At 45.9% G+C, this 16,549-nt stretch overlaps 1 long non-coding RNA gene across 2 annotated transcripts in view; it reads left to right on the forward strand.

Annotated features, from left to right (window-relative positions):
- Nucleotides 1–16,099, forward strand: part of LOC139102566 (uncharacterized) — a 68,070-nt gene extending 51,971 nt beyond the window's left edge. Inside the window, exons 4-5 of one of the 2 annotated variants that reach the window (XR_011545726.1) lie at nt 10,211–10,332; nt 15,704–16,099. This is a non-coding gene — a long non-coding RNA (uncharacterized lncRNA). Of the gene's footprint in view, nt 1–10,210; nt 10,633–15,703 lie in introns of those variants that run through there. The other variant, XR_011545725.1, reaches the window with a different exon arrangement.
- Nucleotides 16,100–16,549: the final 450 nt, after the last annotated feature.

A 16,549-nucleotide genomic window follows, 5' to 3' on the forward strand; every position in this document is an offset into this window, starting at 1 on the left:
CCGCTGGATCGAATTCTCCTCCCGCGACATGGCATAATTATTTCGCGTTGATGGGAATATTTATTGTCCCGAGTCGGACAGGCCCACCGCTACAAAGGGACGATAGATTCGCTGTTTGATCTCTTCGCCGAACAGCTCCTGGAGCTTGTAAAACATACTGGGTGTTTCGTGACGCTCGCGTCTTCCATCGTGAAAACATGCTCCTGAATAACATATTTGATTCCGTGAAAGATGATAATTGAACAGCGCGCTTCTATTTTTCAATCTCATATATTTTTTTAAACGCGATATATTTATCGCAAATTTATTTTTTTACCCTCCCCCCTCCGGGCTGTCTCAGAGCGAACCTAAGTCGACATATATGTAAAAATACACGGTATTATTGTTTATCGAAAGAAGAGAATGGAGGAGAGGAAAACTGAACTCTGTTTTCCGCGCTCTGTATGAACTACTTCTCTGTATCAGTCTTGGATCCCACGCGTGCCGCTAAATAGTTAGAGATCCGCGGCACATCGGTATCCTCGCGGAAGGCTCGCGCGCGCGCGCGAAGCGGAGCGGAGCGGCGCGGAAGGAGGCTCGGCGTACGAGAGGAAGCGAGCGAAAACGTTAGCCGAGGGTAAAGAGAGCGGGCCGGGAGAACGAGGAGGATGAGGTCGTGCGGCGTAGGCAACGTGCCGGTGGACGGGGAGTCGAACGGCGTAGGCAACGTGCCGGGGTGACGCGGGGGGGAGGGAGGAAAGGAGAAGTAGCTCGTATACACCCTACGATGGAGTAGGTATGCGGGAGTCCGTTCTCGGTCGGCTACGGCTAGAATGGCGGGTGTGGTACGTGACTATGCGCGCGCGATAGACGGAGAAGGTCGAAAAGATAGGGACCCCAGGAGTCCGGAGGGGGCGAGCGGAAACCCGAGCATGGAGCACGGGGTGAAGGGGCAGCGGGAAAGGGTGGCGTGGAGCAAGAAGAGGGCTACCGGAGAGCCGCGAGAGGATGCGTCGGTTCCGTTATCGACCTGCAGCAGGGCGTGTCTCTCGCGCGCGCTCTCTCGCTCTCGTTTTCTCTCTTTCTTTCTCTCTCTTGCCTCCTCTTTTATTCTCCCGCATTCGCGTTCTCTTTCTCTCTCTCGTCGTTCCTCGCGCTTACACGCGGTCGTACTCTCCGTCTTTCTCTCTCGAGCGTTTCTCTCCTTCTTTTTCGCGTCCTTTCCTGCTTCCTCCCGTTGACCTTTCGTGCGTTTTATCTCGCTCGCGCCTCCGTTCTCCCTTCTCTCTCTCTCTTTCTCTCTCCGTGTTTCATTCTAGCAATCGGCCTCGACGAGCGCTGATCGTGCGCGCCCTACTCCCTTTTCGTCTCGCTTCTTCTCCCTCGCGCTCTCTCATTCTCTCTTTTTCTCTATCGCCCCTTGGTTAATTCGCTCGCGGCGATTTCACCCGCCGTCCTCGTCGCGCAGGAGCGAGTCGAACCGATTATGAGTCCCCGAGCGCCGAGGCTCGAACTCTTCGACCCAATCCCGGCCGTCGGCGTGCCACGCCGCCGTCTCTTGACTTCTCGGCCGCGCGGCACGCTCGCGGGCCTTCGGTTATTGGCATTATTATTATTATTTGCACCTTGCCGCGCGCGTTACGATGATCGACCGACCGGCTGGCCGGCCGACCGGCCCCGCCGCGCCGTCACGTTGACGAGATCGTGCACGCGGCCGAGGGCGCGAAGGGAATGGGGAGAAAACTCGAGGCGCTCGTTTACTCCGTAATGAGTTTAACGAGTTTAAAGAAGTGAGTCACTCGCCGGTTGCGTCGACTGTCTCGTCCCTTGCGAGTCTTCCTCCGCGCACGTCTCGCCGTATAAAAAAAAAAAAAAAAAATGCGACGGGAAAAAGTCGCGGCGGCTCGCCGGACGTGGACCCGCTGAAACGTGCGCGCTCGCCGCGAGATTTTTTTAATAGAATCATCGAGGGCGGGAGGGAAAGAGAGCCGTTGCGATTACGACGGTGGACAATCACAGGAAGGCGACGTAACGCGTTCTCCTCGTTCCATTGTCGTGGAAGACGCGAAAGTGAAACCGGAGGCGAGTTGTTGTATTGTCGCACGGGACGCGGCATACGGGATGCTGGGATCTTTCTCAAGCGGCAGGGTAATTGGTTGCGCCGTAATGCACTCGGGAATAATTCATACGCCGCGCGCGTGCACCGACCTCCCAAGTCCTCCCGAGTCTATCAAACATTAATATGTATAGTACCTCAGAGACACCTTGTTACCATTATTGCCGCGGCCGATTAGATCGGCTAAAAAATAAATAAGCGGGGAATCGCCGAGGATCCGCTTGTCCGGAGTTATCCAGATTGCCGACAACCTGCGACTCAGTGGGGCATTTTTACGGGAATCGCATCAACGAAACTACACCGAGAGTCCACAGAGATTCAGATGCGTTTACCTCATTCTCGCGCGGCGGCGAGCGTGAACGCGCGTTTGATAGAATATATACCGGAAGCAATTAGAACCGCCGCGAAGACGATCTTCATTCCCGCGCGATAGCTTCGGCGGAAATAATGCAACCGACAACCTGGGAATGCGCTAAGGCGTAAACGAATCTCCGGTAAATCTGCCCGCGAAGGCCGGCCCCGAGTAAGAGGATACTGTGGCTTAATTCCAACGGAGATGCAGGAAGACGCAATGAAATATAGATAAGCAAATAGGTACGCGCGCGAGCGCGTTATCGTACGGTATCGCGAATGATCGGTATCACGTATCGGGGATAAATACGATCTCTCCGCTATCTTGCATTTTATCCCGGAACGATTATCGTCCCGATACTTTTCATACGTTACGGCCCGGCCACGTATCACGAGAGCCATCGGAAAGCTAACGGCAACGCGTCAATTAATTTTTTTTTCCACGTTCTCCTCCACAGTTCTCACTGTTATTATTTTTTGTTTCTTTTTTTTTTTTTGTTCTTTTTGGCGCTCTTTCCACGAGTTTTTACAATGGACCTATGCACCTTCATTGGACCAGTTCTTTCGAGGGAGCCTACAATGCTCGCCCGATTATCCGAGTCAACACGTTCTCACCGCTCGGCGATGAATATGCTTATTTAGCGTCATTTTATCCGCGCGATCTGTAACGACGTTTGCATTTTAGATTTACGCCGAAGCAGGCTTAATTACGGATTCATTTTCTTGTACATTTTACGACCCGTTACTTTTTAAAGCACTCATTGTACCCGTCTTTTACCGTTTTTCATGAAAATTATTTTTCATTTCTTTTTTTTATTACAATTGTAAATTCAACGCGTTGACGAAATGCAAAAAGATCGCGTTGTATTTACGTAAAATGTGGGAAAAACTAAATTACAATACTTAACGGTAACGTATCGTTTTCGCCCATGTTTTCGGCCTTCAATTTTCTCAATTTTATTTTCTCCTTCTCTTTCATACGTTAACCACTTAATAAAGTACGTACGAAAGTAACTTAATAAACTATGCGCGGAGCACGACGGAAATTGGCCCCAGTGCTGCGAACGTTGCGTGAAGTACGGACGTTGCGCGTGTCAGAAGTTACTTTTTCGTAATTGCACATGCGAGAGGTGAGAGTGAGTCGCTATTTTCACGTGTTATTTTTACATTTTATAAATTTTGTATCAACTTTAGTATTTTATTGTACACCCTCTACTAAGTCTTGGTCATCCTATTTCTGTCGCCAGATTATACAATATATAAATCAATCGAGCCGCCGACCCGCCGTGGCCTCCGAAAAAGCAAAAGAGCTGGAGAGGCAAAAAGCATGATCGCGTTATCACGCGCATCTAACCTCCGAGAAAAGCTACGCCTGTCGAGCGCGCGGAGCGGCGTCCGTGTGCGCGAAGCGGAGCGGAGCGTTCCCGAACGTTTCTGAACTCGGAACGTACGGACGTACATATGTGCGTACGTACATACGTACGTTACACGCAGTAGCGTAGCCACGCGGGCGCGTTGATCTTCTTCTAGTACTCGGTCATTAGGTACGCGTCCCTTCGTCGCAGCCCTTCCTCGCAGCGTGAATACGTCGCGGTTGTACCGTCGGCGCGATGTACCTAACCGATACGTTAATTCGCCTTGTTCTCAGCAGGGACAGACGGCCCGCCGCCGGATTTGGATGCCGATTGTCACAAGCCGACGATGACTTTTTTTTTTTTTTTTTTTGCCAGCCGGTTTCTTTTGCGCTCAACTGCGCCACAGAATAGGCCCGCGCTCGTAACGCGGTCAGGTAAGCCGGCCTGCCGACCCCGACGCGCATCGACCACCCGTACAGGGTGTCCCATAAGGTTTTCACCGAGCCACAGGAGCGTATTTCTCGGCAAAACCGCCAGTAAGGTCATTCCCTGCGGAAATACAAATGTGCAGAAAACGATTTGTATAATTTATCGATTCGTCTTCTTTCTCTAAAACTCACGGAATACCTACTGCAACAATGCGTTTCCAACGCTTTGTGTGAAACTCTGCTATACAAGAATTGGATATATTTCCGTTCCATAATTCGCGTTGGTAATTTTTAGAACGACGAGATAGACAGGTTGCATCTAAATGCTTGCTGTGCAACATTATCGCCGACACTTACGCAGAATTCTTCGAACGCTGCACGTGCGCGTGACACGCGATAGCAGGAGACACCCCGGGACACAAATTTAAGAGAAAGAAATACAGATCAACGTCACGTATGTACGTGGTCCGATAAGATATCGCGAAACAATTTGTCGTACGAACCAAATATCGCGTTTTCAGCAGCTACACCGATACAACTGCGTTAACAGCGGGTTTTATTTATTAATTTTTTTTCTCTCTTTTTTTTTTCTTTTTTTTTTTGGCGACACCGCCCCGGAAGCCTTATATGTATACAAGAGCATTATATGTATATTCCACGCTTCAGAGATTGCAGTTCTGCAAAACGACCCGACTATATTTCGCACCGCGAGACAGCGTTCGTTTTATTTCCGGGAAATGAATAGCCGGCGTATATTTTCATTGTCGGCAACGGTTTTCGACAAATTACTTTTAATTGCGGCCTGCCGGAATTCGTTAGCACGCCTCTATGGCACGCGGAGGAAGGAAGGAAAAGCAGCGGGCGGAGGGAGGGTGCGAGAGAGAAAAAGAGAGAGAAGGAAAGATGTGCATACGTATCAATGATGGCAGGCAGGTATACATAGCGCGTACGGCAATGAGAAACAGAGAGATCAGTTCGCGCTTTATAACAACTACAGCCCGGGCCATTCACGGGACTCAATAGATACAATCTGCACAATCGAGAAGCGGGCACCACCGCGGCCGGTTCACGTGGTCGTCATTATTCAATCCCGCGCCGGCTGTCCTTCCGCACACACTGTAAGTCTAATCTAATAACACGCCGTAGGATAGTGCATTCGTCGGCCGGGCAAATGGGAAAACAAGAGTCTCTCCTTTTGATAAATTTATTTATGACCCTGGCGCGGGGGTAAACATGAAAAATTTCAGGTGCTTAGACCGCCCTTTCAGCGAGCGCCGGGAAAAATAATTGATTCCGCTCTCGCACGTACACTTTTTATTTTGTATCCGGACTAAACCAAATCGAATTACCCGCGGCAAATGGGAAACGAAAGATTTCCTTAAATTTCCACGCTCGCGAGAGCGCGAAAAATCTTGCCGCGAGACTTCTCAGATATTCTTCACGTAACAGCTGGGAAAATAATTAGATTGATTTCTTCAGGCGCGAGAAATAAATCAAATTAATAAAATGTGCAGGGAAAAAAAATATGCGCTCGGTGTTTACTCCTCTTCTTGATTTATTCTTCTTTTCAATTTTTTTTTTTTTTTATTTTTTTACGGTCGGAAAAAGCACGCACAGACCGCTCGTCAACGACAATGCCATTTGGGGTCGAGGCGCGGGATCATGCCTATCGATTAGCTATACGAGCATTTATACGTTTGGCGTGTATATAGATTATGCGTACAATTTAATGCGGTTATCCATTATCGGGATAACGATGCGCCGTTTAACAATATACGCGTCGTGTTTTACGTACGCGAGTATACGGACCTACAGTCGCAATTCAAACCTTCCAAAATTTTTAAAAAACATAACGTGGGAAATAGCAATAATTAAATCTCGCAATTATATTAAACTCAATTTTGAAATTAAAATTGAATTTAAAATACACGTCGACAATTTAATTTTTTAAGGTCTTACGCTGGGTCGCGTTTAACTTACAACGCCAGCGTTGTAATAATACAATTTATAATTTACGTAGTTAAAGTTACTCTAAAAATATTGTTGGTTCCTTTTTAAATTTTTTTTTATAGTCAAATTATGGTTATCCCAATTATATTTTTCTCTGGGTGTGTATAATGGGGCATAGCGGACACTCCTCTGCGATTACTTATTTATTTAATAATTAATTTCCAACTTAGTTTCTAACTTAATTAATGTCTTAATTTCTTAATTAATTTCTAACTATTCTAATTGCTCTCTTTTGTTGTCTGAAATACTTTTCTGCTGATTTCATTTTGAATTCCGTACGTCCTTCGACGATAACGTCGATATTCTATTTAAGCGTGCAATTCGAGCCACGAAATTTTAATCCCGTTTTCGCATTAGAGCACATCAACCCCGGTTTAAATATTACATGTCGCCAGTTAGGTGCAGATGTTCCGCTCGGCGTATTCAGCCCGAGAAGTCCTATATGCGTGCACAGAAATACACACCGCTCGCGGTACAAGAAATCGATCTATCGACGACGACCCGTGGGTTCTTCGGCCCGTTTTAGTGCCTCGTATTCAAAGAGACGAACACCCGGCATCGCCGACAAAAGCCACGTTACGGCGATCTTAATTACCGTTCGGGCTGCGCGAGAATTTAGGTCCACGCGACACTGAATTCCCTTCGAAGTTCTGTGTTTTATTCCCTCTTTTTGCCGAGAATGCGAGAATGGAAAAGGAAAGGGTGCGTCGAGAGTAGCAGTATCGGGAGCGCCAGATTTGATTTCGAGAATAAAGATATAATGGAACTGTTGATACCTCGAAGGGCAGAGACGTAGGATGAAAGGGAGGAGGACCATGTTCGCCGCGACGAAAAGCTATCGTGCCCGAGGATGCGCCGCGTACGAACGGGGGATGTTGCCGCTCTTCTCGCGGATAAGACGATCCGTCTTTTCTTTCCTGGGACATTATCGATCAACGGAAACGTATATTGTTTCCTCGAGGGGATGAGAAGTCGGGCCCCGGTGGCGGTGACGAAGTTACTGTTCCATTAGTTCGCAGCATCTTGCACGATACCCGAGCCTTATTGCGTTTCCGCGAGTTCTTCGGCCATTAGCGTATATCGCTACCTCGATATTGTACAACCGCGCCCCGCGCGCGATCTTGTTTGCCCCCGAAGGCCCCTCGTTTCCGCATTCGTTCGCCACCCCGAGTTGCAATAACGATTTCTGCATCTCGCGATCGATCCGCGCCACGTCACTCGATAACGACTCGCCTAATTCGTCGTCGGAAACGAGCAATTAAACTTTAATTTGCCAAGTTTATAATTAAACATAGGGCCACTGTTTAACTCCGGTTCCGAACGGTCACTTTTACTTTTCTCCTTCTTTCTTTTTCCTTAATTTTTTATCTATGGGTTTCCGACAGTCATCACCCCGTTCCTCCTACTATATACCGTTCGTATGTTTCGGAGACGTTGCGTGTATGGATGTCTTTCGCCCGCAGCTAGTCGGGATTCAAACCACGCATCCATGCCTTATCAGCTTGGTGTTTAGCGTGCTCGACCACCGCCCGGCTCTATATTTATATTTTACATATATGAAAAAAGTTGCATTTGCTTGTGATATTATTAGATATATGGCTCTTTCCATTAATTATTAAGAAAATTGATGTATTTGTTTCATAATTGGCTGGAGGCCGATTGAAAGTAACATTTACTTATCGTTAGATATATGACTCTTTCCATTAATTACTAAGAAAATTGATGTATTTGTTTCATTATTAATTGTGCCAGTCAGCTTGTATCGAAATCATCTGCTTTAATCGGCAAATTTTATTTTAAGAGCTGAATATTTAATACTTACATTAACTTTAATTTTATTCTTGTAAAGTTAATAAATACAATAAAATATTTCAAGTGCGTAAAATTTTATATGATATATGACGTAAAAAATAAACTTGCGCTAAAAATTATAATTAAATTTGAATCGTATATTGGCACTTATTATTTTTATGTTCGTCTTTAATTTTGAATGTCCCAAATCGTTTGAACGCGTTTGTTGGAGAATGAAATGCCCAGTGCAATAATAAATTTGTTCCTTTTAAATTTATGACACCGTCACAATACGTTGGCTAGTTTTATTAAAATGTGTCACGAAGTTACATATAAGGTTCTTAAATTCGGAATTCTCGCGACTTGACAATTTTCAAGATTATTCGGTGCGGTACCACGAACGACTGACTCACAACGGTTCTTATAATATTATTTTGACGAACTTGCTAATATTTGCAAGGAGATCCCGCTCGATCTCTTAATTTTTGTATTCGCATATGACGCTCGCACATACAGCTCGTGTAATTTACAATATTCGTTACTTATATCTACTTTAACGAAACTCTCAAATATTCAATATACAACGTTATTTATTAAACTTTTCTATTTCTTTAGAGTTTGACACAATTATATTTTTATTAATATCTACAGTTGTTGCGATATTACAACGTCAAGTGTACATGTAAAATTTAATTAATACTCTCAATTTTCTTGATATCGTTATATTATTTGCGACGTGGTTAATATTTGATCGGGTCGAGGAAAAATACTGAAAAATAAACGAGCTCAGGCGGAAAAATTATCGAAGTTTGCACTCACATAAATAAGTACGTAAGTTCTCAATTTAGAAATGATGAAATATCTGATGCCGTATTCGATTGCGGTATTCGATTAACGCGATTGATTTCGAAAGGCCGGTGAATTAAATATAATTTCGGGGCTCGGTGTTGCCTGCAAATTCACATACGTATAATATATTTGTTCCTTTATATTCAACTGCGCGCGGAAAAAAATGTAAAAGTGTATTACACAGTATACATATACCATTCGATCGGTCGAGTTTCGTTTCGCGGCACGTAATAAAAAGTTACGGAGAACAAATAATAATCTCCACTTAAAAATATTTTATTGTATTTGATATTTGCCTCGGATGAGCGCAAGTTTCAATAAATAACGATGGCTAACGAAAATATCGGGGCTGTTAAGCGTCCCAGTTTCGTACTTTCGGTTATTAAAAAAAATTTTTTTTTACTTTTAAACGACAAGTATCGGCGAATCAATAAATCTCTTGTTTTCGATTAAGACACGTTGAAATTTAAACAAACACTCGTGGCGGACAAAATAATTGACTGAAAAACAAGGGGGAAAGGGCAAAAAAAAAGGACCCCGGCATCGAATTTTCGGACTGCCTCGATTACGACCGATGGAAAGTATTAATCGCAAAAGGCATGTTAATTTAATTAAATTGGTCCGGCGGAACGTGTACGTTTGACTTCACGCACCAGAATCCCACTAGACCGGTTAATCCACCACTTGAGGAAAGTCGCTCGAAAAACATTAATATTCAAACAGGGTGATTAATCTTGCCGGCGGATAACCATCGTACGTGTCAGTATTCAACAAGCCAAGTAAGCGGTCACTAACACTAGATCCGCCCTTAATTAACATTTCTTAAGCGGCTGCGAGAAGCGGTCATGCCAACGAGTCGGGAATCAACCCCGCGCCAATCCCGCCGGTCCTTCCTCCCTTTTTTTTTTTTTTTTTTTATATGCGGCGGACATTTTATTTTAACAGCGATTACTGCCACTTTGAGCCATAAAGGAGCTTTCTTTCGATACGAGATAAATTTTTTGCGAGCTGTGGCGAATTTCTTCGCACACAACGAGCGAGTCTTTGTAATTTTCCGGCTTAATTGATGACGATAGATAGTCCGGGATGCAAGAACGGAAATGTCCGTGGTATGATAAATTATCGCGGTGGAAAAGCGCATAGAATGTTCCATTTTGATGGAAACGGCGATTCGGGTAAGGAGGAAAGGGGGAAAAAAAAAAGTCCAAACTGCTTTCGAGATTTTAGTTACCGTTGGAAAAAAGCAGAAATTTTTATTCGCGCAGTTTGTTGCGCTTGTCTCGTTACAAATTTGTCACTTGTGTAAAAAAAATATATTTATAATTTTTCAGAAGCCCGTTCTAATGACCGTGGGAGAGGAGAACCCGATGGATCAGCGTCCGGTCGCGGGGCAGCGCGCACACGTCGCCTGGTACGATCGTCGACGTCCGCATTCTTCTAAGTTTCGTTTCGGGTACGTATACTTATCGATTAGCCCTGCCGCGTCTCTTTCCACGATTGTACCGCTCTTGTAACCAACCCTCCCGGTGTCGCATTGGTGGACGCTCGGCCCAGAAATGTGCCGTGCGCCGGTATGCGAGGCACGGTAATTGCGTGGAAGCTGGAAACGACTCCGTACGGCCGGTCGTAAGGGAACGGACGTACGTTAAAGGGACACGAAGGGACAGACCGGCCCGGGTTACATCATCCTTTCCTCGTTCCTACCCCTCTTTCGCGTTCCACCATCTCTTTTTCGTTGTCCGATCGTGCCGGCCGCGTAACGTGCCGATTTTCCGCAGGCCGGGACGAACCTAAAAATATTTCATGACCCGGCAAAGCCGTATTTCTTTACGCCAATAACTTCCGCCCTATCCGAGTTCGAGGCACCCCGTCTATTCTCGGAATGATTGAAAATAAATCGCTTTAATAAGACAAGTGTTTCCGTGATAGGTCGTGAGCGAGCCGGATTCTCCCCCGCCGGATCGGCCGTTTGAACGTTACATACGAGTATCTATTCGCGGGAGGTGAATGATAAGCGAGCGTTTTTGCTTAATAGCATACCATTTCCTTCCCGAATACGTTTTAGCGAGTTATGTCCGACGGGCTCGAAGTGGTTTCTTTCGTACGGGAGAAAGTCCGCGAAATCGGTATCGTATAGCAAAATGTAGCAGCTCGTGATACATTAAAGTAAATAGTCGACGTATAAATTCTTTTAGAGCGGGTTAACCTGCTTAGGGATGATGCACGTACGTGCACAAAGGGTCGCAGGCGCGCGAGTGGCGTAGGTGCCTCGCAACGTTGACGTAATCGCATTCCTCACCTGGCGATCAATTAAAATAAATAAAAATAATAAAAATTAAGCTGGCATTCTTGCAGAACGTAAGACAAGAGTAAGTATTATCGCGCGAAAATCTCGTGAGGAGTAAAGCGGAAAAATTGCACCGAAGCCCGGGCGTATCTTTTATTTATTGGCATGTTTATGACGAAGCTTAGCTTCTTCAAGCACCACCATCGGCCGGCCACCCACCCACCCGCCCTAAATCCGTCTATGATTTATAACACTTTTCAGTTGTTTTATCCGTCGGTCGGGCATATCGTTACTCCGGTTTACACGCCTCGTTTGCCGACGCGCGACAATGTAAAACCGCAGAAACGGCTCGTCGCTGATTAAAGTTTACGCGCCGGTTTATACGTGTATTTATTTATGTCACGCAGCTGAACGTCGCACGCTGAATGAATTATTAGCGACAAGTTGGCCGCGCCGCGAACAGTTAGCGGCGTCGGTGGTTCATAGCACGGTAAATGTGGGAAATGTTCGCACCATTCAAACTTTCATATCTCCCTCTCGCTTTCCGTCTCCGTCTCTCTCGTTCCCTCGCCCTCTTTCATCATGCCTGCCGCTATACACATATCCAAGGCGAAGCCATCATAAAATATGCCGTGGAAAATCAAGCGCTGTGTACGGTGTGTATTCCCGCGCCCAACGAGCGAGTAACCAAGTGCGGAGAACTGTTAACTCGTTACGTATTACCACCCTCATTCTGAACTTGCCGCTCGCCACTGGCGCTCGAAGGGTGTATGCTAATAAGTCGAATGCAATGATTATAACGATTCTTTGTAATTAAAGACATTTAACTACTTTTAATTTTTGCGTGCATTCGAAGTTTATTATTTCAATTTAAAATATAAAAAATCATTAAAGCAACGTTTGCAGTATTACGAATTGTCCCTTTTTTTTTTTTTTTTTTTTTTTTTTACAAGAAAGAGCATTACTTTTAAATAAAACGTCTCTCCCCACACGTTTATAAACTCGAAGAGATTTTTAGCGGTTCCCTTTTTTTTCTCCGATTCTCCCTGAAAATTTGATTTCACGGAAGACGAGAGCCTTCCGCGAATAGGTGAAAAAAACCCGGCTCTTTCTCTTTTTGTCGGCGTGTTTCTCGGAAAGCCCGTGTGTGAAATTGCGCGCTCTTAACTGCGAGCGATTCGTTTATCGGGTCGCGCGCTGGCCGGCCAGCCAGAAAATCACCACCTGCCGCGGCTGCCGAGCCGAAGAGGAGCCGGACCGGCGCGTGTCGCCGAATCGCGGTGCGAGAACAGGCATCTGGCTCGAGGGCGCGTCGTCTACGAGCGCGACTTCGAGGCACGTAACGAGCGTCTCACACGGACGGGCGAGCGAGCGAGCGAGCGAGTTAGCGAACCCGCTTATCTCTCCATCATTCCGCTCGAAATACTCGAGCGGGTGTGGTACCACCGGTCGTACTCGCTGGGATCGGTCAGCTAGCCGGTTGTAACGGAGCTATAAGATCTGCTGTTCCGTTTCGTTGCTTTGCATCGTGCACTCTTCCGAGGCTGCGCCGCCTTAGCCGTCGCTAGAACACCGCATAGAAATATCATCCGATGACTCCCATCTTTTTCACCTGCGCGCGTTCCAAAGCCGCGACAGACGACACGTTATCAACGTCGCGCGTAATTAACTCTCGTTACCTGTTAAAACCCGTAGGCGTGACGAAAGTAAAACATCGAGAACCTTGGGACTTGTTAGATCCAAGGTATCAGGTATGTCGAAAACTCTACGGCTTATAAAAGTGGGCGATGGATTTTGAAATCGATTCGCGGATCGCGTAAATATTCGAGCGCGAATACAATTATAAAGTTGATCGACATTAGAAATTAATGGAAACGGATAACGGGATTGTATTGCCTGAGCGGCTCGAGGCGTACTTTAAATAAAGTGAACCTCGACTCGGGACTTGGCTAAGGATCGTGGAATATTTCACCGTTGCCAGCAGAGCGAGAATTTCCAATCGATATCTTTAGAAACTTCAACATCCGGCCGTGGAAGTGCCGAGTTATTCGATAACAAATGGGCATCGCGCTCTCGCCCCGAATTACCGAAAGAATCAACTTTTCCTCGGCGTGTACTCGCCGAGGTTCGCCGCGCGAATCTCACGAGACGCTCTGTATTTTCCCACCGGACAAGTGCGCGATCCTAGAAGGATAACGCGTTATACGCTCAGAATTGCCGGTCCATTCGCGAGGCGTGCGAGCAAGCAAAAGAGAAGGAGCGAGGAAGAGAAAGATAAGGCGGCGGAAAAGGAGAGAAAGAGCGACTGGAGGAAAGGAAGATGGAAAGAGAGAGGTTGAGAAAGAGGCCGAGAGGGATCGAGGGAGAGGCTGATAATACATATTAATACAGTCGTATGTGCGGGCGCGCTCGCGAGCATCGAAACCGGGACCGGTTCGGGTTTTATGACGGTGTCGAACGTTGCGCGAGAACCGGCTACCGCGATTCGGGTTTTTCGAATCCGGTGTCGAACGTTCGCGAGAACCGTATCTTTCATTGTATTTCATTATCTTCTTCTTCTTCTCTCTCTCTCTCTCTCTCTCTCTCTCTCTCTCTCTCTCTCTCTCTCTCTCTCTCTCTCTCTCTCTCTCTCTCTCTCTCTCTCTCTCTCTCTCTCTCTCTCTCTCTCTCTCTCTCTCTCTCTCTCTCTCTCTCTCTCTCTCTCTCTCTCTCTCTCTCTCTCTCTCTCTCTCTCTCTCTCTCTCTCTCTCTCTCTCTCTCTCTCTCTCTCTCTCTCTCTCTCTCTCTCTCTCTCTCTCTCTCTCTCTCTCTCTCTCTCTCTCTCTCTCTCTGCGCTCTAAGCGCCGACTCCGCGATGTATTATTCGTTCCGTTCATTATGCTCCGATTTCATTACGTCGCGTGTGCGCGTCGGTCGATTTTTAATTTCGAATTTATTCTACTCCGGGAACGAGAGGCCTATAGAGAGAGAAAGAGGGACCCCCGCGGGGCGCCCGGGCCATTATTCGGTCATTTTCATTGTGTCGCCGCTTATATTACTACGCGACCATTATTCCCTGCACCGACGCGTTTTCAACTCGAAATATTTTATGCGACCCGTTATATACTCGCGACACACACCTGGCGATTCCCGACTTTTTCACGCGGCACACGCCCCCGTATTTAAAACCCTTAATATGATATAGCGCCACCCTAAACCGCAATTAGTCACCAGATCCGTTGTGTTTCGATTCGAACAAAGGCGCGCGGTTGCGTTCGCTGTCTGTATTTTGCCTCACCTCGCCGTCTCTCCTCCGATGAAAACCAACTTTTTCGAACACGGTGAACAGAGCGAGGTAAAAGTGGTGCAAACGTGAAGTACTAAATATTTATCAAAAAGATTGTTATCGTTATTTTTTACTTTGTAAAACATATTTTTAGATTCTCTGTAAGGGTACAGAATTGTTCTAGTTTTAAAAACGCGACAACTAATCTTCAGGACTACGGGTTTTGAATCTCCTATCAAATTTAATTTTAAAAATAATTAAAAAGGTGATTTTGATCAAATAATTTACACGATTGTATCTTGATATTTCGAGATGACATATGCCACTTCAATTTTATTGGTTTAATTTTTGAATTCCGCATAAATTATATACACGTATATCGTATCCAAGTGGTACTGGTTATTCCAGTATTAAACACAGCGTTTATAATATATATATCCGCCTTTTTTTTTTTTTCTTTTTTTATTTTTTTTTATTGTATGAAAACGAGAAAGTACCGATTGCATGACTCTCGCCGATCATATCGATGACGGATCGGGGAAAAGTATGCGGGTCCATTAGTAATTATAAATTTTTCTAGCCCGTTCACGCGTTACAACCGCCAACGTCATAGTTCCGCACTTAAAGAGAAATTTACTCCGCCCGTAATATGTTTAACTGAAACCGGAATCGCGCAAAGTTTTCATCGATACGGATCGGTGAGTCAGATCGGTCTCTCTCGCGCGAGCAACCATATGCCGGACGATTATATCGTGCTTGGCGTGATCGGCCGCGATGTGACACCGGCTGGATTCACGCTCGGGGACCGGTTCGCGGTTTACGAGCCCCGAGTACGTACGCCCTACGGATAACGACTGCCGTCCGGACGCTTCTTTCGAAAAGTTTTCAAACAATTCGATCGCGCAGAGTTTTGTCCTGCCTCGAATATCACCTGAAAATTCTTGAAAGTCCTGAAAAACCTCGGGGGAGATCTCGTTCCAAGACCCTCAACTCCCGGATATATAAAAGATATTTTAAGATCCTTCTCGGGGTGTTCCGAAGTACACGTGAGGCATTTACTATTCGCAAAAATAAAACTTGATAGTCGCGAATTGAGACTACGCATTTACTGTCGGCGTAGAGTTTATTGGACATTCTTAGTTATTTAAATTAATTAATCATTTACTGCGGTCAAGCTTAATTTTCAAAGATATATATGTATATGCTTAACGTTTCGTTTTTGTATTCTTTCATTGAATAATCTGTAAATTTGTTATAATTTACTTTTCACAGGTAGAAACATCAAAATGCACTTTAAACAGTGTTTAATTTAGATCGCAAGACGAACGATTGGAAGGGTTTTTATTGATATTTTACGGCAATCGCGTCGCAAGTCGTGACTCTAATAAACAAATTTAAAATTCAGACTCGATATGGCGTAAATTACAGATTAAAAATCGACCATTTGTTTCTCTCCGAGTTCATCCGCGGCAGTAGAGAATACGAAGCATCGGTATTTAGGTCGGTGAACTATTGGCAGGTCGTAACTCGCGAATAAAACATCGATCGACCGGAAAAAAGCATCGGGCGTGCGTTTGAACTAGCCGCGCGCTCTGACGTCGGATGGTTATGTGATCGCGCCGCGGCCGAGCGGGCGGCGTCGCTTCATGTGTATTACCCTTGTCGTTTTTTTTTCCTCCTTTTTTTTCCCCCCTGACCGCCGATACACTCGCAACTGCGAGATCCCTATCAAACGCGCGGTCGAATCCGACGACGTGAACAAAGGCGTAGCATAATTGAAGCGAATCTCTGTAAAACTTGAAAATTTAACGTGCGATATTACCGTCATGAATATTATTGATAGCCCGCTGCTCTGGTCAGCGTCGAGACTCGGCGCAATTTCAGGGAAATGTCTGGTGGAGCGGAGTCGACTTTCGAAGTCGCAGCGTTGTAAAAGAGAAAGGTGCTCCTCGCACCGACTGTCGCGTTTTCATTGGAACGAATAAGCGGGCGATTCTCGCCGCGGCGGCCGAATTATCGCCGGGAAACACCGAACTGAGTAACCGAGTGGCCGAAGTGCGTCCGTGAGTCGCGCGGTCGGTGAATTTGTCGCGGTGCGAGGCGATCGGTGAAGGCCGC

The sequence above is a fragment of the Cardiocondyla obscurior genome, linkage group LG05 (genome assembly GCF_019399895.1).
Source record: "Cardiocondyla obscurior isolate alpha-2009 linkage group LG05, Cobs3.1, whole genome shotgun sequence".
NCBI classification, from domain to species: Eukaryota; Metazoa; Arthropoda; class Insecta; order Hymenoptera; family Formicidae; genus Cardiocondyla; species Cardiocondyla obscurior.